The 16473-nt window shown below is 41.2% G+C and overlaps 1 long non-coding RNA gene across 1 annotated transcript in view; it reads right to left on the reverse strand.

Moving 5' to 3' along the window:
• The window catches only part of LOC117095184, a 173779-nt gene that overhangs the window by 5612 nt on the left and 151694 nt on the right, over positions 1-16473 (reverse strand). The gene's annotated exons all lie outside the window — the stretch shown is intronic.

Consider the following 16473-nt stretch of genomic DNA (forward strand, 5'->3'; position numbering starts at 1 on the left):
CCATGCCCTGTGATTAAGGTCAATGGGAAGCCACAACGAGGCAGGACTACTACTGGCCCAGACTCTTTACAAATGAAGGTTATGGTCACACCACCAGGTAAAAAATACAACAAGCGGAGGCGGTTACTGAAGGCAAAGGGAGTAGAGAATGGGTAGTGGAAGAAGGTAAGCTATAAATATCAGTTATGGCTGGGTGCAATGGCTCATGCCTGTAATCCCAGCACTTTGGGAGACCGAGGCAGGTGGATCATGAGGTCAGAAGCTCGAGACCATCCTGGCCAACATGGTGATACCCTGTCTCTACAAAAATACAAAAAATTAACCAGGCATGGTGACGCACACCTATAGTCCCAGCTACTTGGAGGCTGAGACAGGGGAATCACTTGAACCTGGGAGGCAGAGGTTGCAGTGAGCCCAGATCGCGCCACTGCACTCCAGCCTGGCAACAGAGCAAGATTCCATCTCTCTCTCTCTCTCTCTCTCTCTCTCTCTCTCTCTCTCTCTATATATATATATATATATATATATATTTAAGTTATAACTATATGATGACAAAAGGAAGGCTGCAATTGTCATGTGCATTCCTCCTCATTTTGTTATGAATGTGTGTGTGAAATATCTTTTTTATTTTATTTTTATTTTTATTTTTTGAGACAAAGTCTCACTCTTGTTGCCCAGGCTGGAGTGCAGTGGCATGATCTTGGCTCACTGCAACCTCTGCCTCCTGGGTTCAAGTGATTCTCCTGCCTCAGTCTCCTGAGTAGCTGGGATTACAGGCACCTGCCACCACACCAGGCTAATTTTTGTATTTTTAGTAGGGACGAGGTTTCACCATGATGGCCAGACTGGTCTCGAACTCCTGACCTCAGGTGATCCACCCACCTCGGCCTCCCAAAGCGCTGGGATTACAGGCATGAGCCACCATGCCCAGTCGAAATATCATTTTCTTTCCTCTCTTATCTCTTTATTGTGTAACATGGATATATCGATTCATCATAGTATTTATGTATTATTAATTTTACATAACAGTATTTAATTTATAGGATATCAAAGAGAGGAGTAAACATCACTTATGGGCTTGACCTCCTTGTCTGGGGGAGTGGTTAGGGCATTTCCAGCTGGACACAGGATAGTTGTATCATGTTAGTCAGAATTATGACCTCGTTATTTTCTTTTAAGATTAAGTATGATTTGAGGATATACATATGGGTGCCCACGTGACAAATTAATAATGATTAATTTTATGCCTCAACTTAACTAGACCATGAAGAGCATAGTTATTTGGTGAAACATTATTTCTGGGTGTGCCTGTGAGGGTGTCTGCAGATGATACTAACATTTGCATTGGCGGAGTGAGTAAAGCAGATTGCCTTCCCCGGTGTGAGCAGGCCTCATTCAATCCGCTGATGGCTTAACTAAAATAAAAGACTGAGTAAGAAAGAATTCTCTCTCTGCTTGACTGTCTTCAAGTTGGAACACAAGTCTTCTTTCACTTTTGGACTCAGATTGAGACTGGAACTATTATCCTTCCTCAGCCATTGGACCTGGACTCGAACTGTATCTCCAGCTTTCCTACTGCAGATCGTGGATTTCTCAATCGCTGTAGTTGCCCATAACGAGAGAGACAGAGAGATCAGTTCTGTGTCCCTGGACAACCTAGACTAAAACAGCTGGGGTAGCCCAAATAGAAGTAGCAGAAGAGCCTGTAAACTCTCAGCCATGACTCACCTCTTGTCCCTGCATCTGAGCCATGGCCAGCTTCACAAGGACTTCGACTTGCAAGTGATGTGTGGCTTATACACTAAGGGCTGTTATCTGTTGTTGTTGCATAATAGATTTCTTGGTTGGCTGTATAAGTAGCAAATTATTGTTGAATTATAAAAGCCCCTTATTTATTCTGGACTGACATTCAAATATATGATTTTTAAATATTTTCTCCTATTCTGTTGGTTATCTTTTCAACTCCTTAATGGTGTTCATTGAAGTACACAAGTTTTGAATTTTGATGAAGACTCATTTTTCTTATTTTCTTTTGTTGCCTCTGCATTAGTGTTTCATCTAAAAAAGAAGTGCCAGACTCAAGGTCACAAATACTTAATCTTACATGTTATTCTAAGTGCTGCGTAGTTTTAGTTCTTACATTTAAGTCTGTGCTTCACTTTGTGTTTATTTTTATATACAGTGTGAGGCTGGAGTTCAACTTCATTTTTGCATATGAATATTCGGTTATTCTAGCACTGGTTGTTTAAAAGACTATTCTCTTCCCCATTGAAATGTGTTTGCATCCTTGTCAAAAATCAATTGGCCATAAACATGAATATTTATTTCTGAACTCTCAATTCTATTCCATAGATCTTTCTTTCTATCCTTATATCAATACCACAGGGTATGATAATTACAGAGTTGTGGTCCATTTAGAAATCAGAAAGTGTAAGTCTTCCATCTTCCAACTGTACCTTTGTTAAGATTGTTATTGCTCTTCTGGATTCTTTGCATTTCCACATAAATTTTACGATCAGTTTTTCAATTTCTGCAAAAAAGAAAGACTTTGGGATAACATTGAATCTTTTGATCAACTTGGGGATTATTTCCATGTTAACGCTGTCAAACTTTACATCCAGGACAGGTGCAGTGGCTCATTCCTGCAGTCCTATAACTTCAGGAGACCAGGCAGGAGAGCTGTTCCAGCCCAGGAGTATGAGACCAGCCTGGGCCACATGGTGAGACTTCATCTCAAAAGAGAAAATAAACCAAAGAAAAGAAAGAGAGAGAGAGAGAAACTTTACAGCCATAAACATAGGCTATCTTTCCGTTTATTTTGACTTTTAATTTTTTCAATGATGCTTTGTAATTTTGAATGTACAACCCTTGAAATTTGTGTTCAATTTATTCCTAAATGTTTGCTCTTTTTAATGCTATTTTAAATAGATTATTTTCTTAAATTCATGTTGATATTGTTTACTTCTAATGTTTAGAGTATAACTTATTTCTGCATATTGATCTTATATCCTGGACTTGTTTATTAGTATTCTTTTTGTGAGTTTCTAATAATTTTCTACATACAAGATTATGTAATTTGTGAATAGGGATAGTTTTACTCTTTTCTTTACAATCTAAATGTCACTTTTTTATTTTCTTTTCCAATTACCCTGGCTAGACCCTCCAATAAAATAATGAATATAAGTGGTGAAAGGAGACATCCTTCTCCTGTTTCTGATCTTAAGGGGAAAGTGTTGTTTTCTCACCACTGATACGATGTTAGTTGTAGGGTTTTTTTTGTTTGTTTGTTTGTTTATTTATTTTTATTATACTTCAAGTTCTAGGGTACATGTGCATAATGTGCAGGTTTGTTACATATGTATACTTGTGCCATGTTGGTGTGCTGCACCCATCAACTCGTCAGCACCCATCAATTCATCATTTATATCATGTATAACTCCCCAATGCAATCCCTCCCTCCTCCCCCCTCCCCATGATAGGCCCCAGTGTGTGATGTTCCCCTTCCCGAGTCCAAGTGATCTCATTGTTCAGTTCCCACCTATGAGTGAGAACATGCAGTGTTTGGTTTTCTCTTCTGTGATAGTTTGCTAAGAATGATGGTTTCCAGCTGCATCCATGTCCCTACAAAGGACGCAAACTCATCCTTTTTGATGGGTGCATAGTATTCCATGGTGTATATGTGCCACATTTTCTTAATCCAGTCTGTCACAGATGGACATTTGGGTTGATTCCAAGTCTTTGCTATTGTGAATAGTGCCGCAATAAACATACGTGTGCATGTGTCTTTGTAGTAGAATGATTTATAATCCTTTGGGTATATACCCAGTAGTGGGATGGCTGGGTCATATGGTACATCTAATTCTAGATCCTTGAGGAATTGCCATACTGTTTTCCATAATGGTTGAACTAGTTTACAATCCCACCAACAGTGTAAAAGTGTTCCTATTTCTCCACATCCTCTCCAACACCTGTTGTTTCCTGACTTTTTAATGATTGCCCTTCTAACTGGTGTGAGATGGTATCTCATTGTGGTTTTGATTTGCATTTCTCTGATGGCGAGTGATGATGAGCATTTTTTCATGTGTCTGTTGGTTGTATGAATGTCTTCTTTTGAGAAATGTCTGTTCATATCCTTTGCCCACTTTTTGATGGGGTTGTTTGTTTTTTTCTTGTATATTTGTTTGAGTTCTTTGTAGATTCTGGATATTAGCCCTTTGTCAGATGAGTAGATTGCAAAAATTTTCTCCCATTCTGTAGGTTGCCTGTTCACTCTGATGGTAGTTTCTTTTGCTGTGCAGAAGCTCTTTAGTTTAATTAGATCCCATTTGTCAATTTTGACTTTTGCTGCCGTTGCTTTTGGTGTTTTAGACATGAAGTCCTTGCCCATGCCTATGTCCTGAATGGTACTATCTAGATTTTCTTCTAGGGTTTTTATGGTATTAGGTCTAACATTTAAGTCTCTAATCCATCTTGAATTAATCTTCGTATAAGGAGTAAGGATAGGATCCAGTTTCAGCTTTCTACTTATGGCTAGCCAATTTTCCCAGCACCATTTATTAAATAGGGAATCCTTTCCCCATTTCTTGTTTCTCTCAGGTTTGTCAAAGATCAGAGGGCTGTAGATGTGTGGTATTATTTCTGAGGACTCTGTTCTGTTCCATTGGTCTATATCTCTGTTTTGGTACCAGTACCATGCTGTTTTGGTTACTGTAGCCTTGTAGTATAGTTTGAAATCAGGTAGCGTGATGCCTCCAGCTTTGTCCTTTTGACTTAGGATTGTCTTGGCAATCTGGGCTCTTTTTTGGTTCCATATGAACTTTAAAGCAGTTTTTTCCAATTCTGTGAAGAAAGTCATTGGTAGCTTGATGGGGATGGCATTGAATCTATAAATAACCTTGGGCACTATGGCCATTTTCACGATATTGGTTCTTACTATCCATGAGCATGGTATGTTCTTCCATTTGTTTGTGTCCTCTTTGATTTCACTGAGCAGTGGTTTGTAGTTCTCCTTGAAGAGGTCCTTGACATCCCTTGTAAGTTGGATTCCTAGGTATTTTATTCTCTTTGAAGCAATTGTGAATGGAAGTTCATTCATGATTTGGCTCTCTGTTTGTCTGTTACTGGTGTATAAGAATGCTTGTGATTTTTGCACATTAATTTTGTATCCTGAGACTTTGCTGAAGTTGCTTATCAGCTTAAGGAGATTTTGGGCTGAGACGATGGATTTTCTAAATATAAAATCATGTCATCTGCAAACAGGGACAATTTGACTTCTTTTCCTAACTGAATACCCTTGATTTCTTTCTCTTGCCTGATTGCCCTAGTCAGACCTTCCAACACCATGTTGAATAGGAGTGGTGAGAGAGGGCATCCCTGTCTTGTGCCAGTTTTCAAAGGGAATTTTTCCAGTTTTTGCCCATTCAGTATGATATTAGCTGTGGGTTTGTCATAAATACCTCTTATTATTTTGAGGTATGTTCCCTCAATACCGAATTTATTGAGTGTTTTTAGCATGAAGGGCTGTTGAATTTTGTCAAACGCCTTTTCTGCATCTATTGAGACAATCATGTGGTTCTTGTCTTTGGTTCTGTTTATATGCTGGATTACGTTTATTGATTTGCGAATGTTGAACCAGCCTTGCATTCCAGGGATGAAGCCCACTTGATCATGGTGGATAAGCTTTTTGATGTGCTGCTGAATCCGGTTTGCCAGTATTTTATTGAGGATTTTTGCATCGATGTTCATCAGGGATATTGGTCTAAAATTCTCCTTTTTTGTTGTGTCTCTGCCAGGCTTTGGTATCAGGGTGATGTTGGCCTCATAAAATGAGTTAGGGAGGATTCCCTCTTTTCTATTGATTGGAATAGTTTCAGAAGGAATGGTACCAGCTCCTCCTTGTACCTCTGGTAGAATTCAGCTGTGAATCCATCTGGTCCTGGACTTTTTTTGGTGGGTAGGCTATTAATTGTTTCCTCAATTTCAGAGCCTGCTATTGGTCTATTCAGGGACTCAACTTCTTCCTGGTTTAGTCTTGGGAGAGTGTAAGTGTCCAGGAAATTATCCATTCTTCTAGATTTTCTAGTTGATTTGCGTAGAGGCGTTTATAGTATTCTCTGATGGTGTTTGTATTTCTGTGGGGTCGGTGGGATATCCCCTTATCATTTTTTATTGCATCTATTTGATTCCTCTCTCTTTTCTTCTTTATTAGTCTTGCTAGTGGTCTGTCAATTGTGTTGATCTTTTCAAAAACCAACTCCTGGATTCATTGTTTTTTTGGAGGGTTTTTTGTGTCTCTATCCTTCAGTTCTGCTCTGATCTTAGTTATTTCTTGCCTTCTGCTAGCTTTTGAATGTGTTTGCTCTTGCCTCTCTAGTTCTTTTAATTGTGACGTTAGAGCGTCCATTTTAGATCTTTCCTGCTTTCTCTTGTGGGCATTTAGTGCTATAAATTTCCCTCTACACACTGCTTTAAATGTGTCCCAGAGATTCTGGTATGTTGTATCTTTGTTCTCATTGGTTTCAAAGAACATCTTTATTTCTGCTTTCATTTTGTTATGCACCCAGTAGTCATTCAGGAGCAGGTTGTTCAGTTTCCATGTAGTTGAGCGGTTTTGATTGAGTTTCTTAGTCCTGAGCTCTAGTTTGATTGCACTGTGGTCTGAGAGACAGTTTGTTATAATTTCTGTTCTTTGACATTTGCTGAGGAGTGCTTTACTTCCAATTATGTGGTCAATTTTGGAATAAGTGCGACGTGGTGCTGAGAAGAATGTATATTCTGTTGATTTGGGGTGGAGAGTTCTATAGATGTCTATTAGGTCCGCTTGGTGAAGAGATGAGTTCAATTCCTGGATATCCTTGTTAACTTTCTGTCTCGTTGATCTGTCTAATGTTGACAGTGGAGTGTTGAAGTCTCCCATTATTGTCTGGGAGTCTAAGTCTCTTTGTAAGTCTCTAAGGACTTGCTTTATGAATCTGGGTGCTCCTGTATTGGGTGCATATATATTTAGGAGAGTTAGCTCTTCCTGTTGAATTGATCCCTTTACCATTATGTAATGGCCTTCTTTGTCTCTTTTGATCTTTGATGGTTTAAAGTCTGTTTTATCAGAGACTAGGATTGCAACCCCTGCTTTTTTTTGTCTCCATTTGCTTGGTAGATCTTCCTCCATCCCTTTATTTTGAGCCCATGTATGTCTCTGCATGTGAGATGGGTCTCCTGAATACAGCAGACTGATGGGTCTTGACTCTTTATCCAGTTTGCCAGTCTGTGTCTTTTAATTGGAGCATTTAGTCCATTTACATTTAAGGTTAATATTGTTATGTGTGAACTTGATCCTGCCATTATGATATTAACTGGTTATTTTGCTCGTTAGTTGATGCAGTTTCTTCCTGGCCTCGATGGTCTTTACATTTTGGCATGTTTTTGCAATGGCTGGTACCGGTTGTTCCTTTCCATGTTTCTTCAGGGTCTCTTGTAAGGCAGGCCTGGTGGTGACAAAATCTCTAAGCATTTGCTTCTCTGTAAAGGATTTTATTTCTCCTTCACTGATGAAACTTAGTTTGGCTGGATATGAAATTCTGGGTTGAAAATTCTTTTCTTTAAGAACGTTGAATATTGGCCCCCACTCTCTTCTGGCTTGGAGAGTTTCTGCCGAGAGATCTGCTGTTAGTCTGATGGGCTTCCCTTTGTGGGTAACCTGACCTTTCTCTCTGGCTGCCCTTAAGATTTTTCCTTCATTTCAACTTTGGTGAATCTGGCAATTATGTGTCTTGGAGTTGCTCTTCTGGAGGAGTATCTTTGTGGCGTTCTCTGTATTTCCTGAATTTGAATGTTGGCCTGCCCTACTAGGTTGGGGAAGTTCTCCTGGATGATATCCTGAAGAGTGTTTTCCAACTTGGTTCCATTTTCCCCCTCACTTTCAGGCACCCCAATCAGACGTAGATTTGGTCTTTTTACATAATCCCATACTTCTTGCAGGCTTTGTTCGTTTCTTTCTTCTTTCTTTTGTTTTCTCTTCTCACTTCATTTCATTCATTTGATCCTCAATCGCTGATACTCTTTCTTCCAGTTGATCAGTCAGTTACTGAAGCTTGTGCATTTGTCGCATTTCTTGTGTCATGGTTTTCATCTCTGTCATTTCGTTTATGACCTTCTCTGCATTAATTAGTCTAGCTGTCAATTCTTCCACTCTTTTTTCAAGATTTTTAGTTTCTTTGCACTGGGTACGTAATTCCTCCTTTAGCTCTGAGAAGTTTGATGGACTGAAGCCTTCTTCTCTCATCTCGTCAAAGATTCTCTGACCAGCTTTGATCCGTTGCTGGTGATGGGCTGCGCTCCTTTGCAGGGGGAGATGCACTCTTATTTTTGAATTTCCAGCTTTTCTACCCTGCTTTTTCCCATCTTTATGGTTTTATCTGTCTCTGGTCTTTGATGATGGTGACGTACTGATGGGGTTTTGGTATAGGTGTTCTTCCTGTTTGATAGTTTTCCTTCTGACAGTCAGGACCCTCAGCTATAGGTCTGTTGGAGATTGCTTGAGGTCCACTTGACCCTGTTTGCCTGGGTATCAGCAGCAGAGGTTGCAGAAGATAGAATATTGCTGAACAGCGAGTGTACCTGTCTGATTCTTCCTTTGGAAGCTTCCTCTCAGGGGTGTACTCCACCCTGTGAGGTGTGGGGTGTCAGACTGCCCCTAGTGGGGGATGTCTCCCAGTTAGGCTACTCAGGGGTCAGTGACCCACTTGAGCAGGCAGTCTGTCCGTTCTCATATCTCAACCTCCGCGTTGGGAGATCCACGGCTCTCTTCAAAGCTGTCAGACAGAGTCGTTCGCGTCTGCACAGGCCTCTGCTGCTTTCCCTGTTGTTTTTTAGCTGTGCCCTGTCCCCAGAGGTGGAGTCTACAGAGACAGGCAGGTTTCCTTGAGCTGCTGTGAGCTCCACCCAGTTCGAGCTTCCCAGCGGCTTTGTTTACCTACTTAAGCCTCAGCAATGGCGGGCGCCCCTCCCCCAGCCTCGCTGCTGCCTTGCGGTTAGATCACCGCAGACTGCTGTGTTAGCAATCAGGGAGGCTCCGTGGGTGGGCGTGGGACCCTCCCAGCCAGGTGTGGGATATATTCTCCTGGTGTGCCCGTTTGCTTAAAGCGCAGTATTGGGGTGGGAGTTACCCGATTTTCCAGGTGTTGTGTGTCTCAGTTCCCCTGGGTTGGAAAAGGGATTCCCTTCCCTCTTGCGCTTCCCAGGTGAGGCGATGCCTCACCCTGCTTCAGCTCTCGCTGGTCGGGCTGCAGCAACTGACCAGCACCGATTGTCCGGCACTCCCTAGAGAGATGACCCCAGTACCTCAGTTGAAAATGCAGAAATCACCGGTCTTCTGTGTCGCTCGCGCTGGGAGTTGGAGACTGGAGCTGTTCCTATTCAGCCATCTTGCTCCGCCCCCCTCAATACTTACTTTTTATATTTATCTGTGTAGTTATCTTTAATGGGCACCTTTATTTCTTAATGTGAATTTAAGATACTCTCTTGTATCTTTTATCTTAGCCTGAAAGACTCCCTGTAGTATTTCTCATAAAGAAGGCCTGCTATTACACTTTCATTTCCAGAATCTACATTGCATGACGTCTATCTCTTTATTGATATTCCCTATTTGGTAAGGCATAACTCTCATACTTTCCTATAGTTCTTTAGACATGGTTTTACTTAGTTCTTTGAACATATTTTAAATAGCTGATTTAAAGTCTTTGTCTAAGAAAAACAGTGTCGGATTCCTCAGAGACCATTTCTATTCCTTGCTTTTTTCCTTAGCTCTGGGTTACACTTTCTTTTTCTTTGCATGTCTCATATATTTTGTTGCTATTGAACCCTGGAAAGTTTCACACAGCAATTCGAGAAATAACAAACCCCCTCTCCATGGGGTTTGTTGTGATGCTGCTTATTGTAGTTGTAGTGGTTTGTTTGTTTGCCTGGTGATTTTTCTGAACTAATTCTTTAACGTCTGTACTTTTGTAAAGTGTGGTCACTGAAACCTTTACTCGATTAGCTTAGTGGTCAGCTAATGATTAGACAGAAGTCTCCTTAAATGCATGAAACCAATAAATCTCCAAATTTTTGCCTAGGGGTTCAGTGTGTATACTTAACACTCAGCAAAGCAATTTACAACTCCTCCTTAGCCTTCACTTCCTGCCCATGCAGAGTCTCTGAGTCAGCTAGAATCATGAGTCTAGGGCATTCTCAGGTCTTTCCTGAGCCTGAACACAGCCCTAGCCATTTCTGAGACTTAATAGAGTCTCAAGAGTACATCATGTCAGAGCTTTTCTATGCCCCTGTGAATGGTCCATCTTCCAGCTTTTTCATTTTAGGAACTGTAGTTAGCTTATTGGTTTCATCAACTCTCATTCATCACCTCTGGCAACCACCAACTTAAAACACTTACCTGTAACTTGCTTTAACAAAAGTGTATACCAAGGAGATGGCTGTTTATACTGGGTGAGCGCTGAGTTACCTTTGTAAGTCAGGTCTTTGTGGAAACCATCAGACAGGTGCCATAATGAGAATTATAATGAGAATTATTTAGGGATGTCATTTTGAAGAAGTTACAACACAATACTGCTCCTTCAGGTGTTGTGAAGCCTTCATAGCAATGTGGGCTGTTATTTTTCAATGGTATCTCTCAGATGGAGAGCAAGAGATGCAGCTAGGGAGAGTTAAATGCCACAAAGCTTGCTTACTGTTCTTATCAAGATTTAGCTATTTTTCTTAATTTATAAACAGTCCCCAGGAAGCCACAGGCAATTTTCTGAAGTTCTGCATAAGTTAATTTGGATGATTTTTGCCAGTTTAGAAATTTCTTTTATTTATTGTGAAGTTTTGGAGGTCTTAGTCCACTATTTTTACTGACATCATTATGTTTGTTTGAAAAGTCAATTTGGAAATAGTTTTAAAATCTGCTGTTATCTTTAGCTTACCTCAACTGGAAGGTAAGCCCGTCTTTGGTTTTTGAGGGTATTTTTCCTCAGTCTTCAAAGAGAACTTTTTAAACACTTGCGTTTTAGGAAAACTTTTATTTAAACACTTTGAAGATGTCATTCCACTGTCTTGTTAATTCTTTTATATTTGAGAAGTCAACTGACAGTCTAACTGTTGCTTTTTTGAAGACAACATGCACCCCTCTAACAACTTTTAAGCTTTTCCTTTTTAGTAGCTTCATGTTTTTTTCTTTTATTCTGCTTAGAGTGTATGCACTTTGAATTTTTGGTTTGTTATCTTTTGTTTGTTTTGAAAATATTATTAGCTATAGCTCAAATTTTTTGTCTTCTCCATTCTTATTTGCCTCTCCTAATGGACTTTAATCACTTTATACCTTCACATTGTATGACCTGTGTTTTCAGCCTCTCTTTGTATTTTCCATGTATTTTTGATATCCTCTAAATTTTAGTTAAGAAGTTTCTACTTCTGCTTAAAATGTATAAAACTGTGGCCAGGCACTGTGGCTCATGCCTATAATCCCAGCCCTTTGGGAGGCCAAGGTGGGCAGATTACAAGGTCAAGAGATCAAGACCAGCCTGGCCAACATGGTAAAACCCCATCTCTACTAAAAATACAAAAATTAACCAGGTGTGGTGGTGTGTGCCTGTAGTCCCAGCTACTTGAGAGGCTGAGGCAGGAGAATCCCTTAAACCTGGGAGGTGGAGTTTGCAGTGAGCCAATATCGTGCCACTGCACTCCAGCCTGGCAACAGAGAAAGACTCTCTCTCTCTCTCTCCTCTCTCTCTCTCTCTCTCTATATATATATATATATATATATATATATATAATGCAATAAAATACCACCTACACTTAAAAACATGGTAAAGCTTGATAATCTACACAATCATCACTTTTGTTAAACTGGTATGAGGGCTGAAGATGAAGACAACCAAGTGAACTAAATTCCACAGAATAAAAAGTCCCTCCGAGAATAGACAGAATTGTTTCATTTTTGGCAAAGTAGGAAAAGTAGGCAACCACAAAAATGGGTAAGAAAAAGTCATCCCCCAAACTTTACACATCTTTTGAAGATCAACCGTGCATATACAGATCATTTGAAATGATCAAGATCACAGTCAGCAAGCAAGCTTTCAATCACTGGCAAGCTTCTTTTTTTTTTTTTTTTTTTTTTGAGGCGGAGTCTCGCTCTGTCGCCCGGACTGGAGTGCAGTGGCCGGATCTCAGCTCACTGCAAGCTCTGCCTCCCGGGTTTGCGCCATTCTCCCGCCTCAGCCTCCCGAGTAGCTGGGACTACAGACACCCGCCACCTCGCCCGGCTAGTTTTTTTTGTATTTTTAGTAGAGACGGGGTTTCACCGTGTTAGCCAGGATGGTCTCGATCTCCTGACCTCGTGATCCGCCCGTCTCGGCCTCCCAAAGTGCTGGGATTACAGGCTTGAGCCACCGCGCCCGGCCGGCAAGCTTCTTTTATTGAACCTCTACCAGATGCACAGAAAGCACAGAGATCTGGGAAACAGATATAGTGAGCTCCACTTAGTGGACTGGCAGGAAGGCACCGACTGCTGCTCTGAGATGGGCAGGGAGCACTGACTGCTCCCCTTACCTTTTCTCTTGCAAAATAAAAACCTTAAATTCAGCGGGGAGGAACAGAAAATTCCCGTCCTTCGGACCTAACCAAGGATCCATTCTTTCTGATGTAAGAGTAAACATGAAAGACTTCTGTCTTCTGGGAAGAACAAGGAAAAGTCAGGCAAACTTCTGCAAACCAAGGGCATTTTTAAATCAGATTAAGGAAAAAGAGACATGTAGAAAGGAACAAAGATGAGAATTACATTATCATTACAGTCAGTAGCCGTTGCCAGATCTCATGGAATAGGCAGCTGAAATTTCATAGCTAGCAGATTGGTGTGACCACCAAATGTATAATACATGTTATTATACATTTCTTTGTTATTATACATGACTGTGTAGGACTACAGGAATTTGACATGTATCTGTCAAAAGTTTCCAAGTAACTTGCAAGGCATGCTATTGAATTCTGAAGGACATATAATTCAATTGTGCCTCACCACTATAAAGAGCCTAAGAGACCAGTCCCAGAAAAGAGATAATTGGAACTGATTTTTCTCTTGCTCCTAGCAGACCATTAGGAATAATTTCATCATGCTGTATACCCCTCTTTAGGTTGTCATAACAAGAAGCCCAAGGCACTCCTCATGCAGACTCTCACTGAGTTTTCTCTTTTACTTAATCCTACTCAATCTCTCAACAAGTCTTCATCACCCAAGTCCTTCCACTCTGCTCCATGGATTGCAAACCCTCATTGGCAAAATAATCTATGTGGTAAATCTCTTATTTGAAAATTCCCTTCACTCACTTGTTCTAAACAAAACTGAGCTTTTCTCTGAACACATGTATTTCTGTATTGCCCTAAGAAATGCTGGGGTTGTTCTCTCCTACAGCTCATACAACGTCCACACAGCATAAAGGTGCAGTTGGTAACCTTGTTCCACAATTGTTTTCTTCAGAGCACTGTGTCTCCATCCTTTCTGAGACTTCCTAGGCCCTTGGAAGTAAGTTCTATCCATGCTCTCTCCTGTCTCCTTTCCTGTACTTGCTACCTCCCTCCTTTCACTATTCCTCATTGAGGCCACTGGTGGAGAATTTTACTGCCTACCTTTTGCTTTTTCTCTATAAGTCAGTTTAAGCTAATACTCTGGTCTTACACTATATCAGAAATCTGACTGCTTCTCCATGACCACCCTGGTCTACACCACCCTCACCTTTCTCAACCTGACAAATAAAATAGCCTTCTCCTTAGTATCTGTGAACCCACTCTTGCTCAAGTACAGCCTGTTCTGTCAAATAAGCCAAAACAAGTCTTTTAAAATTGAAGCCTATCACATTAATGGTCTTCATTTCACTTAGGATGAGGCATCGAAGCCTCACTGAGATTTACAACCCACGTTTATCCGTTTCCCACTTACCTCTCATCAGTTACCAGCCACGCTGGTCTTGCTGTTCTTCAAGCTTGCCAAGCACATTTCTGTCTCAGTGTCTTTGCACTTACTGTTTCCTCTTTCTGAGTGCTTTCCCTGCAGTGGACGTAGGGCTTGCTTCCTGTTCATCCACTCTCTACTCACATGTCACCAGAGCAGAGGCCTCCCCGACCACCTATCTAAAATAGCATGCCTTCCTTCTTACTTGCTCTGGCCTGACTTTGCTTCATAGCACCTGCAATTCATTATGTTCTGTTTGTTTTGTGTATGTACTTTTATTAATAGTTGAGTGCTTATTTCTAATAAAGTGTTTATTTTAGAATAATTTTAAGTTTCCAGAAAAAAATGGTAAACATAGTACAGAGTTCTTTCTCTGTTTCTCTTTCTCTCTATGTATATGTATATATGTACATATACACGTATCTAGATATATATCTAGGTGTGTGTATATATATGTGTATACATGTGTATGTATATCTAGATGTGTATATATGTGTATATCTATATGTGTATATATGTGTATGTATATATATGTATGTATATACATACATGTGTATGTACATATCTAGATATATATCTAGGTGTGTGTATATATATGTGTGTATATATGTGCATATATGTGTATATATATGTGTGTGTGTATATATATTCCACGTTTAGTGTCCCATTTTATTAACATCCTACCTTAGTGTGAGACATTTCTTAAAGCTAATGGCCCAATATTGGTATATTATTATTAACTACAGCCCACCTTTTACTCAGATCCTCTTGTAACGTGATGCCCCCTGTCTGTGCTAAGATCTCATCAGGAGCACAACATTCCCTTTAGACATCAAGTCTCCATAGGCACTCCTGGTAAGCGAGAGTTGCTGACCTTTCTTGTCTTTTCGTGGCCTTGACAAGTAGGAGAGGTACTGGTTAAGTGTTTGTTAGAATGTTCCTTAATTTGATTTTGTCAAGTGTGTTTCTCATGACTATATTTTGGTTATGGGTTTTGGGGAGAAAGACCACAGAGGTAAAGTGACATCTTCATCAGGTCCTATCAAGGGAACATACTATCAACATGGCTTACCGCTGTTGATGTAAACCTTGGTGGTTAACATGTTCTTTCTTCTTACTTAACATGTATTTGTTGTTAATGAAAAGCCATTTTAATTTTATCAGCAATGCAATAAACAATCAACAGCACTTTAGTTAAAGGAATTGGCGCAAGCGACACAGAAGACCGGTGATTTCTGCATTTTCAACTGAAGTACTGGGGTCATCTTACTAGGGAGTGCTGGAAAATCGGTGCTGGTCAGCTGCTGCAGCCTGACCAGTGAAGGCTGAAGCAGGGCGAGGCATCGCCTCACCTGGAAGCGCAAGGGGGAAGGGAATCCCTTTTCCTAGCCAGGGGAACTGAGACACACAACACCTGGAAAATTGGGTAACTTCCACCCCAATACTGCGTGTTAAGCAAACAGGCACACCAGGAGAATATATCCCACACCTGGCTGGGAGGGTCCCACGTCCATGGAGCCTCCCTGATTGCTAACACAGCAGTCTGTGGCGATCTATCCGCAAGGCAGCAGCGAGGCTGGGGAAGGGGCACCCGCCATTGCTGAGGCTTAAGTAGGTAAACAAAGCCACTGGGAAGCTCGAACTGGGTAGAGATCACAGCAGCTCAAGGAAGCCTGCCTGTCTCTGTAGACTCCACCTCTGGGGACAGCCCACAGCTGAAGACCAACAGCGGAAGCAGCGGGGGCCTGTGCAGACGCGAACGACTCTGTCTGTCAGCTTTGGGGAGAGCCGTGGATCTCCCAACGCGGAGGTTGAGATCTGAGAACGGACAGACTGCCTGCTCAGGTGGGTCCCTGACCCCTGAGTAGCCTAGCTGGGAGACATCCCCCACTAGGGGCAGTCTGACACACCACACCTCACAGGGTGGAGTACACCCCTGAGAGGAAGCTTCCAAAGGAAGAATCAGACAGGTACACTCGCTGTTCAGCAATATTCTATCTTCTGCAACCTCTGCTGCTGATACCCAGGCAAACAGGGTCAGGAGTGGACCTCAAGCAATCTCCAACAGACCTATAGCTGAGGGTCCTGACTGTCAGAAGGAAAACTATCAAACAGGAAGGACACCTATACCAAAACCCCATCAGTACGTCACCATCATCAAAGACCAGAGACAGATAAAACCACAAGATGGGGAAAAAGCAGGGCAGAAAAGCTGGAAATTCAAAAAATGAGAGAGCATCTCCCCCTGCAAAGGAGCGCAGCCCATCGCCAGCAATGGATCAAAGCTGGTCAGAGAATGACTTTGACGAGATGAGAGAAGAAGGCTTCAGTCCATCAAAATTCTCAGAGCTAAAGGAGGAATTACGTACCCAGCGCAAAGAAACTAAAAATCTTGAAAAAAGAGTGGAAGAATTGACAGCTAGACTAATTAATGCAGAGAAGGTCATAAACGAAATGACAGAGATGAAAACCATGACACGAGAAATACGTGACAA

Source organism: Trachypithecus francoisi, unplaced genomic scaffold (assembly GCF_009764315.1).
Source record: "Trachypithecus francoisi isolate TF-2019V2 unplaced genomic scaffold, Tfra_2.0 Lachesis_group13, whole genome shotgun sequence".
Classification (NCBI taxonomy): Eukaryota; Metazoa; Chordata; class Mammalia; order Primates; family Cercopithecidae; genus Trachypithecus; species Trachypithecus francoisi.